Here is a 16,707-nt window from a genome sequence, read left to right as displayed (position 1 = left end):
GCTCCATTTCCCCGCCCGCTCCCGATAATCCCTTATCCCCTTATCGCTCAAGAAACTGTCTATTTCTGTCTTAAATTTATTCAGTGTCCCAACTTCCACAGCTCTCCGAGGTAGGAAATTCCACAGATTTACAACCTTCTGAGAGAAGAAATTCCTGTTTTAAATGGGCAGCCCCTTATTCAAAGATCATGCCCTCTAGTTCTAGTCTCCCCCATCAGTGGAAACATTCTCTCTGCATCCATCTTGTCGAGCCCCTCATAATCTTATACGTTTCGATGAGATCACCTCTCATTCTTCTGAACTCCAATGAGTAGAGGCCCAACCTACTCAACCTTTCCTCATAAATCAACCCCCTCATCCCCGGAATCAACCTGGTGAACCTTCTCTGAACTGCCTCCAAAGCAAGTATACCCTTTCGTAAATATGGAAACCAAAACTGCACGCAGTATTCCAGGTGTGGCCTCATCAATACCTTGTATAGCTGTAGCAAGTCTTCCCTGCTTTTATACTCCATCCCCTTTGCAATAAAGGCCAAGATACCATTGGCCTTCCTGATCACATGCTGTACCTGCATACTAATCTTTTGTGTTTCATGCACAAGTACCCCCAGGTCCTGTACTGCGGCACTTTGCAATCTTTCTCCATTTAAATAATAGCTTGCTCTTTGATTTTTTTCTGCCAAAGTGCATGACCTCTCACTTTCCAACATTATACTCCATCTGCCAAAATTTTGCCCACTCACTTAGCCTGTCTATGCCCTTTTGCAGATTTTTTTGTGTCCTCCTCACACATTGCTTTTCCTCCCATCTTTGTATCATCAGCAAGCTTGGCTACGTTACACTCAGTCCCTTCTTCCAAGTCATTAATATAGATTGTAAATAGTTGGGGTCCCAGCAATGATCCCTGCGGCACCCCACTAGTTACTGATTGCCCACCCGAGAATGAACCATTTATCCCAACTCTCTGTTTTCTGTTAGTTAGCCAATCCTCTATCCATGCTAATATATTACCCCCAACCCCATGAACTTTTATCTTGTGCAGTAATCTTTTATGAGGCACCTTGTCAAATGCTTTCTGGAAGTTCAAATACACCACATCCACTGGTTCCCCTTTATCCACCCTGTTCGTTACATCCTCAAAGAATTCCAGCAAATTTGTCAAACATGACTTCCCCTTCATAAATCCATGCTGACTCTGCCTGACCGAATTTTGCTTTTCCAAATGTCCTGCTACTGCTTCTTTAATAATTGATTCCAACATCTTCCCAACCACAGATGTTAGGCTAACTGGTCTATAGTTTCCTGCTTTTTGTCTGCCTCCTTTTTTAAATAGGGGCGTTACATTTGCATTATGGTGAGGATGATTCTCTTCATGTGAGCTCAGTATGAAGAGTCTGCTGAGAATATACTGTGGGGAGAGTGGATGGCTGGTTTGGTTGACAGGCCTACTGATGAATCCCTTATTAAAGAAGGAGTCAGAGGCATTGTCCTTGCCATTCCAATGAATGTAGGGGGAAAGGTGGAGTGAGAGAGACTCATGGGAAGTCAATCACCTAGCTGGGTCTGGGAAAGGAGTCTGCCTAACGAGGGGAAACTTACATCGAAATAGATCGAGTCAACGGTCCAGAAATAGGCCATTCGGCCCAACTGGTCTATGCCAGCATTTATGTTCCACACCAGCCTCCTCCCATCACTCTTCATCTCACCCTATCCTTCTATTCCTTTCTCCCTCATATGTTTAGCTAGCTTTCCCTTAACCACTATTCGCTCAACCACTCCATGTGGTAGCGAGTTTCGCATTCTAAATTTTTCTGGGTAAAGAATTTCTCTTGAATTCCCGATTGGATTTATTAGTAACTATTTTATGTTTATGACCTCTAGTTTTGGACTCTCCCATAAGTGGAATCATTTTCTCTATGTCTACCCTATCAAACTATGCCATTATCTTAAAAACCTCCAATAGGTCACCCCTCAGCCTTCTCTTTTCAAGAGTAAAAAGCCCCAGCCTGTTCAGCCTTTTCTGCTAAGTATATCCTCTCAGTCTTTGTGAATCTTTTTTGCACTTTCTTCAGTGCCTCAATATCCTTTTTATAATATAGAGACCAGAACTGTTCACAATACTCCAAGTGAGATCTAACCAATGTTCTATAAAATTTTAACATAACTTTACTGTTTTTCAATTCTATCCCTCTAAAAATGAACCCCACTGCTTGGTGTATTAACCTGCGTCACTACTTTTAGTGATTTGTGAATGTGTACCCCATTTAGAATCTTATTATCCAAGCAGTATGCGGACTCCTTATTCTTCCTACCAAAATACACCACCTCACACTTACCTGTATTGAAATTAATTTGCCAATAATACTTATATTCTGCAAGTTTATTCAAGCCTTCTTGCATTTTGTCACTTTCTTCCTCTGTATTAACTGCACTCCCCAATTTGGTGTCGTTTGCAGATTTTCAACTTGTATTCTGATTCCCAAGTCCAGATCGTTCATGTAAATGGTGAACAACAGTGGTCCCAGCACTGATCCCCATGGAACACCACTTCCCACCTTTCACCAGTTGAAGTATTTATCCTTAACCCCTACTCTCTGTTTTCTGTTTTGTGGCCAATTTGCTATCCATTCTGACTCCACTTGCTATAACCTTTGCAATGAGTCTACCAAGCAGTACCCTTAACTAGCTAGGCCATTTGAAAATCTACCGCATTACCCTTACGACTTTTTTCTGTTACTTCTTCAAAGAATTCAATAAGGTTGCCCTTCTCAAGCCTTCAGCTGGTTAGAATCAGAGGACTGAGTAGCAAAAGTTAATTCAGCCCAGCTAACAGGGATACTGTGGCATATTTTTCTTGTTCTCCAGGAGGTACAGGAAGAGTTGAATTAAGGTAAGATTTGATTACAGTTGTTCACTGCTGTCCACAAAATAAAGCAGCTGAACGATTCGTATCTGGTCTCGTTTCACTAAAGTGTTTTCAGTTCCCCTACAGAAAGATCGAAGAAAGGCATGTATGAGATATAATGAAAGACAGACTTGCATTTCTATATTACCATTCACAATCTCAGGACATCCCAAAGCACCTTACAGCTGGTTAAGTACTTTTTGAACTGTACTCATTGTTGAAATGTAGGAAACACGGCAGCCAATTTGTGCACAGCAAGCTCCCACAAACAACAAGGTGATAATGACGAGATAATCTGTATTAGTGATGTTGATTGAAGGATAAATATTGTCAAGGACACCAGACAGAACTCCTCTTCAAATAGTACCATGGGATCTTTTATGTTCACTTGAGAGAGCAGATGAGGCTTTGGTTTAACACCTCATTGAATGAAGGCACCTCCGACAATGCAGCACTCCCTCAGTACTGCACTGGAGTATCAACCTACATATGCGTTCAGGTCTCTGGAGTGAGGCTTGAACCAAAAACCTTCCGACTCACAGGCGAGTATGTTACCAACTGAGCCACAGCTGATATATGGGCTGGAATTTTCCCATTGCAGAACGTGCAGGTTTGGGAACAGGTTAATGGTTAAAGGCACAGAAATTGAGTCGGGAACCCTTCATCATCCCACTGACTTCTGCATTTAATTCATACAAACATAGAAACATAGAAAATAGGTGCAGGAGTAGGCCATTCAGCCCTTCTAGCCTGCACCACCATTCAATGAGTTCATGGCTGAACATGCAACTTCAGTACCCCATTCCTGCTTTCTCACCATACCCCTTGATTCCCCTAGTAGTAAGGACTACATCTAACTCCTTTTTGAATATATTTAGTGAATTGGCCTCAACAACTTTCTGTGTTAGAGAATTCCACAGGTTCACCACTCTCTGGGTGAAGAAGTTTCTCCTCATCTCAGTCCTAAATGGCTTACCCCTTATCCTCAGACTGTGACCCCTGGTTCTGGACCTCCCCAACATTGGGAACATTCTTCCTGCATCTAACCTGTCTAAACCCGTCAGAATTTTAAACGTTTCTATGAGATCCCCTCTCATTCTTCTGAACTCCAGTGAATACAATCTCAGTTGATCCAGTCTTTCTTGATATGTCAGTCCCGCCATCCTGGGAATCAGTCTGGTGAACCTTCGCTGCACTCCCTCAATAGCAAGAATGTCCTTCCTCAAGTTAGGAGACCAAAACTGTACACAATACTCCAGGTGTGGCCTCACCAAGGCTCTGTACAACTGTAGTAACACCTCCCTGCCCCTGTACTCAAATCCCCTCGCTATGAAGGCCAACATGCCATTTGCTTTCTTAACCGTCTGCTGTACCTGCATGCCAACCTTCAATGACTGATGTACTATGACACCCAGGTCTCATTGCACCTCCCCTTTTCCTAATCTGTCACCATTCAGATAATAGTCTGTCTCTCTGTTTTTCCTACCAAAGTGGATAACCTCACATTTATCCACATTATACTTCATCTGCCATGCATTTGCCCACTCACCTAACCTATCCAAGTCACTTTGCAGCCTCATAGCATCCTTCTCGCAGCTCACACTGCCACCCAACTTAGTGTCATCCGCAAATTTGGAGATACTACATTTAATCCTCTTGTCTAAATCATTAATGTACAATGTAAACAGCTGGGGCCCCAGCACAGAACCTTGCGGTACCCCACGAGTCACTGCCTTCCATTTACTACTAATCTTTGCTTCCTGTCTGCCAACCAGTTCTCAATCAACGTCAGCACACTACCCCCAATCCCAAGTTCTTTAATTTTGCACATTAATCTCTTGTGTGGGACCTTGTCGAAAGCCATTCTGAAAGTCCAAATACACCACATCAACTGGTTCTCCCTTATCCACTCTGCTGGAAACATCCTCAAAAAATTCCAGAAGATTTGTCAAGCATGATTTCCCTTTCACAAATCCACGCTGACTTGGACCTATCATGTCACCTCTTTCCAAATTCGCTGCTATAACATCCTTAATAATTGATTCCATCATTTTACCCACTACTGATGTCAGGCTGACCGGTCTAAAATTCCTGTTTTCTCTCTCCCTCCTTTTTTAAAAGTGGGGTTACATTGGCATAACCCTCCACTCCATAGGAACTGATCCAGAGTCTATGGAATGTTGGAAAATGACTGTCAATGCATCCACTATTTCCAAGGCCACCTCCTAAGTACTCTGGGATGCAGACCATCAGGCCCTGGGGATTTATCGGCCTTCAATCCCATCAATTTCCCCAACACAATTTCCCGACTAATAAGGATTTCCCTCAGTTCCTCCTTCTTACTAGACCCGGGCACATTTCAAGGCTTGCCATGGACCCGATTGAGAGAGGCGACCGACCTCATTGAGGTACTTAACTGCTCATTTACAGCCTCTTAACTGCCTTCATAAACTCAGGATTGGGCTTTAACTTGTTGCGCACAGGATTCACGCACCTCGGGAACCTCGCCTGTGAAGGGGAGGTGGAAGCTCAGTGGTCATTGTGCATGTTCATTAATTGACAGCTGGAAAAAGTACATAAATTCTTAAACCTTACACCTGCTTCTTTGCCCAAGGGAAAGGCTCTTGCTGACACCATTTTGTCCAGAGATTTAGCTTTCAGGAGTTTGCAGGTGATATCTGCAACCTCGGAAGCCACTCTCACCACATTGGAGGAGTATGCCTCTGATCACTTTACCTGACATCTATTAGATCAACATGGGTGCCGCTTATGTTGTCTCATCTTGGACCTCAGAATCAGACCAAGATGAGCCCCAGCACCAACAACACCAGCCACACCAGCAGCAGCAACAACAGCACCAGCAGTCTTCTCCTCAGGAGAGATGGGATCAGCACAGAGGTGCACCATGCCAGAGGCGATACCCCCAGCACAGGGTATAGAGGCAAAGGATGAGCTTCCTGGACATGACTGATCAGCAGGGCTTCAGGAGGCTCATTTTGCGCCATTTTGTCACAGACGTTTGGAGCTTGCTGGAATAAGGCCTGCTGTGCAGAGGTCCTGGTGGACACGCCTCACAGCTTTTAAAGTCACCACCACCTTCAACTTCTTTGCCTCAGGCTCCTTCCAGGGATCTGCAGCAGACATTTGTGTGATCTCGCAGTCGGCCACCCACAGATGCATCACCCAGGTGACTGATGCCACGTTTCACAAGTCAGCCAATGATATAAACTTTGCCATTGATGAGGCCAGTGTTACTGAGCGACGCTTGGCTTTGCGGCTCTGGCTGACTTTCCATGGGTGCAGGATGTCATTGGCTGCACACATGTGACCATCAAGGCACCCCCACATCGCCCAGGAGTGTTTGTGAACTGCAAGGGCTTCCACTCCCTCAATGTGCAGCTCGTCTGCAACCAGAAAAAGACCATCATGCATGTGTGTGCCAAATTCCCTGGCAGCTGTCATAACTCTTTCATACTGTGCCAGTCCACCCTCCATCAGCTCTTCACACCTCCAAACAGACTTACCGGCTGGCTGCTTGGAGACAAGGGCAATCCACTAAAGACTTGGCTGATGACAACATTGAGAAGGCCAAGCAATGAGATCAAAGCTAAATATAATGACAGCTACATGTCCACCATATGTGTCATAAAGCAAGATGCACTTCAGATGCCTTGACAGATCTGGTGGAGCCCTTCAATGCGCAGTAGCCAGGGTCTGCAGAATCATCGTTGTATGCTGCACCATGCACAACATAGCACAGCAGCGAGGATTGGAGCTGCAGGAGGAGCAAGGTGCAGAGCGCACAGCCTCTTTTGAGGAAGAAAAGCAGGAGGAGGAACAGGTGGAACACAAGGAGAAAAAGGAGGGACCCGAGGTGGAGATGGCACCAGTAATGGCGTACATTGCTGCCAGGGAGGCCCAGAATGGCCTCGTAATGGCTCAATTTACTGAACTTGCACCAGTGTACACATCTGGCTCCCAGATACTGTACCAACTTGCCCAACCCGCACCCCCCTCCCCAACCCAACAACACCAAAAAGCAGCCCTACAATAACCAAGCCATTCCTGTCACCAAAACCCCCATTCCTCGAGGTTAAGTAATGTCTCACCATTCACTCCAAGTGACAAAGCCATATTCCAGGTAGCAGGCAATAATGGACAAGAGCAGGGAGTGGTGCCAAGAAATACATTTATTTGCATCATATTTATAACTAAAACTTAATATTAACATTTTGTCATACACCCATGTGCATACCCATGTGAATTTACTTCATTCCTTGGGAGCCCTGTATATAAGCAGGCCTCCCATGCTGTACCAACACTCTGGAGTTAGAATAAAGAGACTAAGGTCAAACTTACTCACGTCTACAGTACTCAGTTGCATTGCTTTATTTAAGACATAACAACTGACGAGATAACGAACTATCATGTGAAAATGCAGAGAACTGTTGGCATCCTGGAGAAATTCTCAGAAGGGGACGATTGAGAGGCCTTCGTGGAGTGACTCGACCAATACTTCGTGGCCAATGAGCTGGAAGGGAATGTAAACGTTGCCAACCGAAGGGCGATCCTCCTCACCGTCTGCGGGGCAACAACCTATGGCCTCATGAAGAATCTTCTTGCTCCGGTGAAACCAACAACCAAATCGTATGAAGAACGGTGTACGCTGGTCCGGGAGCACCTAAATCCGAAGGAGAGTGTTCTGATGGCAAGGTATCGATTTTACACGTGTCAACGGTCAGAAGGCCAGGAAGTGGCGAGCTACGTCGCCGAACTAAGGTGCCTTGCAGGACATTGCGAATTCGATGGATTCCTGGAGCAAATGCCAAGAGACTTTTTTGTGCTTGGCATTGGCCATGGGGTTATCCTTCGCAAACTATTGACTGTTGAAACACCGAACCTGAGCAAAGCCATAACGATAGCCCAGGCATTTATGTCCACCAGCAATAACACCAAACAAATTTCTCAGCATAAAGATGTTTCGGCAAATGTTGTACACAAAGTAACGTCATTTTCAGGCATATGGCAGAACGTACACGCCTGCAGCTGCACGACCTCAGATGACCCAGAGTCTGCCATCAAACGTTAATGCGAGGCAATTAACACCTTGTTGGCGCTGCGGAGGTGATCATCAAGCCCATCAATGCCGCTTCAAACACTATGTGTGCAAAGGCTGTGGAACAATGGGACACCTCCAGCGAATGTGCAGACGAGCTGCAAACCCTGCAAACCATCACGTTGCAGAGGAAGACCGATCCATGGCGGATCAAACTGAACGAGAGACTCAAACCGAGAAGGCAGAAGTGTACGGGGTACATACCTTCACCACGAAATATCCACCGATCATGTTAAAAGTTGAACTGAACGGAATTCCAGTATCCATGGAATTGGACACGGGTGTGAATCAGTCCACCATGAGCAAAAAGGCCTTCAACAGGCTGTTGTGCAACAAGGCACACAGGCCCAAGCTGATCCCTATTCATACCAAGCTGAGAACTTACACTAAAGAGCTGATCCCTGTAATTGGCAATGCAGCTGTAAAAGTCTCCTATGATGGAGCAGTGCATGAACTACCACTATGGATTGTACCAGAAGATGGCCCCACACTGTCCGGCAGAAGCTGGCTGGGAAAAATCCGCTGGAACTGGGACGTCATCCGAGCGCTTTTGTCCGTCGACGACGTCTCATGTGCCCAGGTTCTGAGTACGTTTCTGTTGTTGTTTGAGCCAGGCATCAGAAGTTTCTCAGGGGCGAAGGTGCAGATCCACTTGGTTCCCGGTACACGACCCATCCACCACAAGGCAAAGGCGGTGCCATACATGATGCGAGAGAAAGTGGAGATCGAGCGAGACAGGCTGCAACGAGAGGCATCATCATGCTGGTGGAGTTCAACGAGTGGACCAGTCCGATTGTTCCGGTTCTCAAGAGCGATGGCACGGTCAGAATTTGTGGGAACTATAAAGTAACGATTAAACGTTTTTCGCTGCAGAACCAGTACCCACTACCCAAGGCAGACGACCTATTTGCGACCCTGGCAGGAGGAAAGTCGTTGACCAAGTTGGACCTGACCTCGGCCTACATGACACAGGAGCTGGTGGAATCTTCGAAAGGCCTCACCTGCATCAACATGCACAAAGGTCTGTTCATCTACAATAGATTGGGATTCGATCGGCCGCGGCCATTTTTCAAAGGAACATGGAGAGTCTGCTAAAGTCAGTTCCGTGCACCATGGTTTTCTAGGACGACATATTAATCACAGGTCGGGACACCATCGAACACTTGAAGAACCTGGAAGAGGTTCTAAGTCGGCTAGATCATGTGGGACTCAGATTGAAACTCTCTAAGTGTGTTTTCCTGGCGCCAGAGGTCGAGTTCTTAGGGAGAGGAAGCGCTGCAGACGGCATCAGACCCACCGACGCCAAGACGGAGGCCATCAAGAACGCGCCGAGACCACAGAACATGACGGAGCTGCGGTCATTCCTGAGACTCCTCAATTATTTTGGTAATTTCCTACGCGGGTTAAGCACCTTGCTAGAACCTCTACATGTGTTACTACACAAGAGAGATGATTGGGTATGGGGAAAATCACAAGAGACTGCTTTTGAGAAAGCCCGAAATCTGTTATGTTCCAACAAACTGCTTGTCCTGTATGACCCATGTAAACGTTTAGTGCTGGCTTGCGATGCGTCTTCGTACGGGGTTGGGTGTGTGTTACAACAAACTAACGAATCGGGAACATTGCAACCGGTCGCCTATGCATCCAGGAGTTTGTCCAATGCTGAAAGGGCCTACAGCATGATTGAAAAAGAAGCTCTGACATGCGTATAAAGGGTAAAAAAAATGCATCAGTATCTGTTTGGGCTTAAGTTCGAGCTAGAAACTGACCATAAGCCACTCATATCGCTATTCTCAGAGGGCAAAGTCATCAATACCAATGCATCTGCTCGGATCCAAAGATGGGCGCTCACGCTGTCTGCATATAACTATGTAATCCGCCACAGGCCAGGCACAGAGAACTGCGCTGATGCTCTCAGTCGGCTACCATTGCCCACCACCGAGGTGGAAATGACACAGCCTGCAGACTTGCTCTTGGTGATGGATGTATTTGGAAACGAAAAAGTCACCCGTTATAGCCTGCCAGATCAGGACCTGGATGAGCCAGGATCCTTTACTGTCCCTTGTAAAAAAACTGTGTCCTCCATAGGAGCTGGTCCAGCGTCCCAGCAGAGATGCATGAAGAGATCAAGCTGTTCCAATAGCGTAAAGACGAAATGTCCATACAGGCGGAATGTCTCTTGTGGGGTAATCGCGTGGTTTGCCCAAGAAAGGCAGGGAAATGTTCATACGCAACCTACACAGCACCCACCCAGGCATAGTATTGATGAAAGCATGATCAATTCAGATCTGGAGTCTTGCATGCGCCAATGCAACACTTGCTCTCAACTGAGCAATGAACCCAGGGAGGCATCGCTAAGTTTGTGGTCATGGCCCTCCAAACCGTGGTCTAGGATCCACGTTGACTTCGCTGGCCCGTTCCTAGGCAAAATGTTTTTGGTTGTTGCAGATGCTTATTCAAAATGGATTGAGTGTGTAATAATGTCTGTAAGCACGTCCACTGCCACCATCGAAAACCTACGAGCCATGTTTGCCATACACGGCCTGCCTGATGTCCTTGTCAGCAACAACGGGCTGTGTTTCACCAGCGCTGAATTCAAGGAATTCATGACCCGCAATGGGGTCAAGCACGTCACATCTGCCCCATTCAAGCCCGCATCCAACGGCCAGGCAGAAAGGCAGTCCAAACGATCAAGCAAAGCTTGAAACGCGTGCCAGAAGGCTCCCTGCAGACCTGCCTGTCCCGAGTCCTGCTCAGCTACCGCACTAGACCCCACTCGTTCACCGGGGTTCCCCCTGCCGAGCTGCTCATGAAAAGGGCGCTCAAAACAAGGCTCTCTCTAGTCCACCCTGATTACCAGGATCATGTCGAGGGCAGGCGGCATCAACAAAGCATGTACCATGATTGCATAAATTTGTCACGCGATATCGAAGTCAATGACCCTGTATTTGTACTCAACTATGGACATGGTCCCAAATGGCTTGCTGGCACCATCATAGCCAAAGAAGGGAGTAGAGTGTTTCAGGTCAAAGTCGCAAATAGACTAACTTGCGGAAAGCATTTGGACCAAGCCAAACTGCGATTCACAGACAGCCATGAGCAACCTGAAGAGGACACCACCAACTTTGACCCTCCGACACACACACAAGTGGCAACCGACATCGCGGTTGACCACGAAGCTGAACTCATCATCCCCAGCAGCCCAGCAAGACCGGCTGCACAGCAGCCCATTGAAGGCCCAACCAACTCACCTGCACCTGCATTTGTACCGAGACGATCGACTAGGGAGCGAAAAGCCCCAGATCGTCTCACCCTGTAAATAAGTGTACTATTGACTTTGGTGGGGAGTGATGTTATGTATGCAACACTATGTAACCAGAATTCTACCGCCACCAGAGGGCGTACCTGTTGGAGTCCCAATGGATCCCAGCATCCCTTGGGAGCACTGTATATAAGCAGGCCTCCCATGCTGTGCCAGCACTCTGGAGTTAGAATAAAGAGACTAAGGTCACATTTACTCACGTCTACAGTACTCAGTCACATTGCTTTATTCGAGACATAACAGTGAGGGCCCCACCGAAGACTGTTCCTGCTGCAACTATACAGGGGCAGACACGGCCATCAGGAATTGAGGCAGCATATGGGGCTCTGACTGATGGGAAGGCAATGGGGGAAAAGTGGGAGCACTTTGAGAAGAGCCGCCACTTCCAAGTACCTTGGCACCATCATCCCACTCATGCGCCACCTCCACATTCCTGCTAGCAAGGAGCTGGAGAGTACCATGCTGCACAGTGGGGTGATGAATGCCCAAGTCTATGTTGGTATCCCTCCTCGAGATGAGGTCAATGAGTATCTGCAATCTGTTGTTCACAGTAAGCAAGTTCTTGTTGGACTGGTGCATTTGCTGCTCCATGCAGGTAACCATCCTTTCCATGGACAGCACATTGCCACTATCGCCTGTGAGATGTTAGTACTCATGTTGGAGATGGACTCCTCTACTCTCTGTACAGTCGCACACATCACGGCTGCAAAAGCTGCCAGAGCCTTGTGCATTTGTTGCTATTCCTCCGAGATCACCCTCTTTCTTAACAGCCCCTGAGGCTCAGCTTCTGCATGCAGCTTAGCAGAGCTTGGAGCATCCGGCGCCCTCCTGCGAGGAGTCTCACTGCTGTCCCTGTCTCCACCATCTGCTCTTGCTCACTTGTGATGTGTGAGACCACAGGTGACAACACTACTGTATGTCTTGCTGGACCCACCGACGTGCACGTATCTGCACTGGTGCTGGGTGCACATAGGTATGTTGGCGGTGCACTCTCAGAGACTGGATCTTCCTCTGAGGAGTTGTCTTCCTCCGACGGCTGGACAATGAGTGGGGGGGCATGGGGACACTAGATCCAGGTCCACCTTACGACATTCCTCCTCCGCAATCTCCAACCATGCCTTCTTGGTGTCTCTGTGATCTTTTGCGGCCATCCGCAGAGAAGAGGACCTCCCTGCGCGCTCGGACTCTCTAGACTAGCGCTTCCAGGGAGGCATCAGGGAATCTTGGCAAAGCCTTCTGCCTGTGCAACTCCATGATCCACACAAACCTCTGCGATATCAAGCAATTGGCACCTCTCCCAAACACCTTTTTCTCTCCGACAACAACCTTCAACTGAGATGTCTGCAAGGTTGCTTTAAATATCCGCGCTGAGAACAAGTCATCGGTGACATCAGAAGACCTGCTCTAATTTAATTGGGCCATGAAACCCGCATGACAGTTTCAATTGATGTAATTGAGTTAAGCGCACTGTTAAACAGTTCGGGATGGCAACCCGCTACGCGTCCCGCACGCATCCATCCCAATGCTCAGGTAAATATTCCGGTGATTGTGGCAATGATGTGTTCAAGGACCTTCATGAGGAAAGAAGATTAGAAATGGGGGATAGATAGTGAGATGGGTAAATGTAGATTTTTTGAAGAGGGGCTTTTAAGGAGAAAGGGACAGTGCCTATAGTAAGAGAACTATTATCAATATCAGCTAGGGTGGGGGTCAGGAGCAGTATTTTACAGATCGTGACCTAGGTTGTATTTTAGGACTGCATTTTCTAGCAGCTTTGCAGGAGGCTTACAGTGTTTGTGGGTCAGTAAATCAATGGGTAAACTCCATCCCAACAATTGAAGATTATCGGTGATAAGATCTCTTTTATCTGTATTCATGTCATAAACAAACAAGCAACAAACATCGGACGGAAGCGAATATTGTTGGAGCATGTACGGCAACTGTTGGGGTCACTCCTTTCTTCCCCGCTATTGGTCCAGATTTTGATCTGGCGGGCTGTGATGGGGGAGCCTGCACTGTCAAAGGTATCAACGGCCATGACCATCTCGGCGCTTTGCTCCGCTGCCCCCTCAGTGGTGGCCAGTGGAAGCCTGCTGAGCGCGTCAGCACAATTTTCGGTGCCTGGCCGGTGCCGTATGGTGTAGTCATACGCAGCCAATGTGAGAGCCCATCGCTGTATGCAAGCTGACGCATTGGCATTGACAGCCTTGCTGTCTGACAACAGGGATGTTAACGGCTTGTGGTCCGTTTCTAACTCGAACCTTCTGCCAAAAAGGTGCATCTTTTTCACCCCATAGACACATGCGAGTGCTTCCTTTTCAACCATCCCATATCCCCGTTCTGCTTAGGAGAGCGACCTGGAGGCATAAGCCATAGGTTGGAGCTGGCCCTCATCATTACTCTGCTGTAACACGCACCCAACCCCATAGGATGATGCATCATATGTCAAAACCAATTTCTTACAGGGGTTCTACAGGGTCAACAGCTTATTAGAACAAAGCAGGTTCCGCTCCCGATTGAAAGCCCGTTCCAAAACCAATCGCAACTCTTACGCAGGAGCACGTGTAGCGGCTCCAACAACGTGCTTAAGTTCGGCAGAAAGTTCCCGAAATAGTTCAAGAGTCCCAGAAATGAACACAACTCCGATGTGTTGCCGGGCCTGGGCGCACAATGAATCGCCTCCGTTTTGGATTTGGTAGGCCAGATCCCGTCTGTGGAAACCCTCCTGCCCAAAAACTCGACCTCTGGGGCCAAAAGCACACACTTAGACTTCTTTAGTCGCAGGCCTACCCGGTCCAGTCGGCATAGCACCACCTCCAGGTTGTGGAGGTGTTCCTCGGTGTCTCGACCCATGATAAGGATGTCGTCCTGAAATACGATTGTTCCAGGGATGGATTTGAGCAGGCTTTCCATGTTCCTTTGAAAGATAGCGGCCGCTGATCGATTGCCAAACGGACACCTGGTGATGTTGGTCAGTAGCTTGGATTCTTCGGCCAGTTTCTGGGTCATGTAGATTGAAGTGAGGTCCAATTTGGTGAACAGCTTGCCGCCTGCCAGCGTGGCAAAAAGATCCTCCGCTCTCGGAAGCGGGTATTGGTCTTGTAATGACACTCGGTTGATGGTGGCCTTGTAGTCGCCACAGATCCTGACCGAGCCATCCGTTTTTAGGACAGGGACGATGGGGCTTGCCCAGTCGCTGAATTCAACGGGCGAAATTATGCCCTCTCTTAGCAACCTGTCCAACTCACTCTCAATTTTCTCCCGCATCACATATGGCACAGCTCTGGCTTTGTGGTGCATTGGTCTGGCGTCCGGGGTGATACGTATCACTACTTTGGTACCTTTGAAAGTTCCAACACCAGGTTGAAATAGTGACTCAAATTTCTGTAGGACCTGTGAGCATGAACTTCGCTCCACAGATGAAATAGCATGCACATCCCCCCATTTCCAGTTCATCTCAGCTAGCCAGCTCCTCCCTAAAAGCGCGGGACCATTTCCCGGGACAATCTAGAGTGACAGCCGGTTCTCTGATCCATTATGTGTGACCACCAACATTGCACTGCTAGCACTGGGATGATCTCTTTGGTGTGCGTCCGTAATTGCGTGTCAATGCGTTCCAGTTTGGGTCTGCTAGCTCTGAGTGGCCATAGTTTCTCGAATTGTTGACTGGCTGGCCCCTGTGTCCAGCTCCATGCGTACCAGGATGCCGTTTAATAGGACTTTCATCATCATAGGTGGCGTTTTGGGTATATGAACTGTGGATGTTTGCCACATGAACCCGCTGAACTTTGGCATTCATTGATTTGTCCCAAGCATCAACCTGCCCTGCAGACCCCTCTTCTGGTCCCTGCCTTGTAAATTAGCCTCGCTGCGGGCTTCCTGCACATTCTGGCTAAATGTCCACTGAAGTTACAATTTCTACAGATAAGTTGTTGAAACCTACAGGTTTTTGCAGCATGTTTGCCCCCGCACCTCCAGCATGAGCTGAGATTGTTGTGAACAAAAGGGCTGTTACCAGGCATTCCTCTCTGATTTTCTCTTTGATTACTCTTGAGCACTCTGTTAGTGGGTGTCAATGGCCCCATTCCGGGACGCATTGTTCACCGTGATGGCGTAAATGTCCGTTCAACCTGCCATTGTCTCTGTTGAGGACCCACTCTGGAGTCTGTTGCTGCCTGGGTGGTGTCGAATTGCCCTTGCCTGCCTGCGGAGTTCTGAGTCGCGTTTACAATGTTAACTCCCTGATCCATCGCCACGTTGGAAGCAGAGTTGCGCGCGTATATTATCTTGGTTTCCTCCTCCCCCGCCATGAAGGTCTGAGCCATCAATGCCGCTGCTTCCAAGGTCAAATCCTTGGTCTCAATTAGCTTTCTGAAAATCCCGGCATGACCAATGCCCTCAATAAAGAAATCCCTTAACATCTCCCCCCTGCAGGCGTCTGTGAACTTACAGAGGCTGGCCAAGCACCGAAGGTCCGCAACGAAGTCCGGTATGCTCTGTCCTTCCCGACATCGGTGTGTATAGAATCGGTGTCGGGCCATGTGTATACTGCTCACCGGTTTGAGGTGCTCACCGATCAGTTTGTTGAGCTCTTCAAAGGTTTTGTCCGCCGGTTTCTCGGGTGCGAGCAGGTCTTTCATCAACGCGTACGTCTTAGGTCCACAGCTGGTCAGTAGATGCGCCCTTCGCTTGTCAGCCGCTGCATCTCCCAGCCAGTCCTTCGTGACAAAGCTCTGCTGGAGCCTCTCAATGAAATCGTCCCAGTCCTCACCAACACAGTACCGTTCCTCTGTGCTACCGGTGGCCATTCTCGTGAGTCGTTGATTCCTGTTTCTCGTAGCCAAATGTAATGTCCTTACACACTACTATAAATTCACACGAGACACATTCTGCAGATAAGGTCACTCTGTGGCCTGAACCTTTATTCACAGCACCAAGAAGTGATGACCCTGCATGGGATCTCCCTTTACGTACCTGGATGACCAGGTGAGGAGGGTCAAGGTGTGAATTTCTTAGGTGTATACAGTATGCAGTGTTGTTACATGAAGGTTACATTTAAATGAAGGTTCCATATATGACAACCTCGGTCTCCCACTCGCTGTGGAGGGGAGCGGGGAAGAAAGGAACGACCACAACAGTTGCCGTACGTGCTCCAACAATATTCGCTGCCGCCCGATGTTTGTTGATTGTTTGTTTATGACATGAATACAGATAAAAGAGATCTTGAATAAAAGAGGACACTAACACAGCCTGGTTGCACATTGAACATTACACAGGAGGGCACAAGCAGGAGGACCTGGCTGCAGTGGCACCAACCTTTCAATGATCTCAGTAGATCACGAAACGTTACTGCAAAGTCACACTC

At 47.8% G+C, this 16,707-nt stretch overlaps 1 protein-coding gene across 1 annotated transcript in view; it reads left to right on the top strand.

The window, feature by feature from the left end:
* ftcd (formimidoyltransferase cyclodeaminase) overlaps positions 1-16,707 on the top strand; it is a 154,043-nt gene that overhangs the window by 78,893 nt on the left and 58,443 nt on the right. The window lies entirely within an intron of this gene.

The sequence above is a fragment of the Pristiophorus japonicus genome, chromosome 3, assembly GCF_044704955.1.
Source record: "Pristiophorus japonicus isolate sPriJap1 chromosome 3, sPriJap1.hap1, whole genome shotgun sequence".
In the NCBI taxonomy this organism is placed as follows: domain Eukaryota; kingdom Metazoa; phylum Chordata; class Chondrichthyes; family Pristiophoridae; genus Pristiophorus; species Pristiophorus japonicus.
This window is presented reverse-complemented; position numbering and strand designations above follow the sequence as displayed.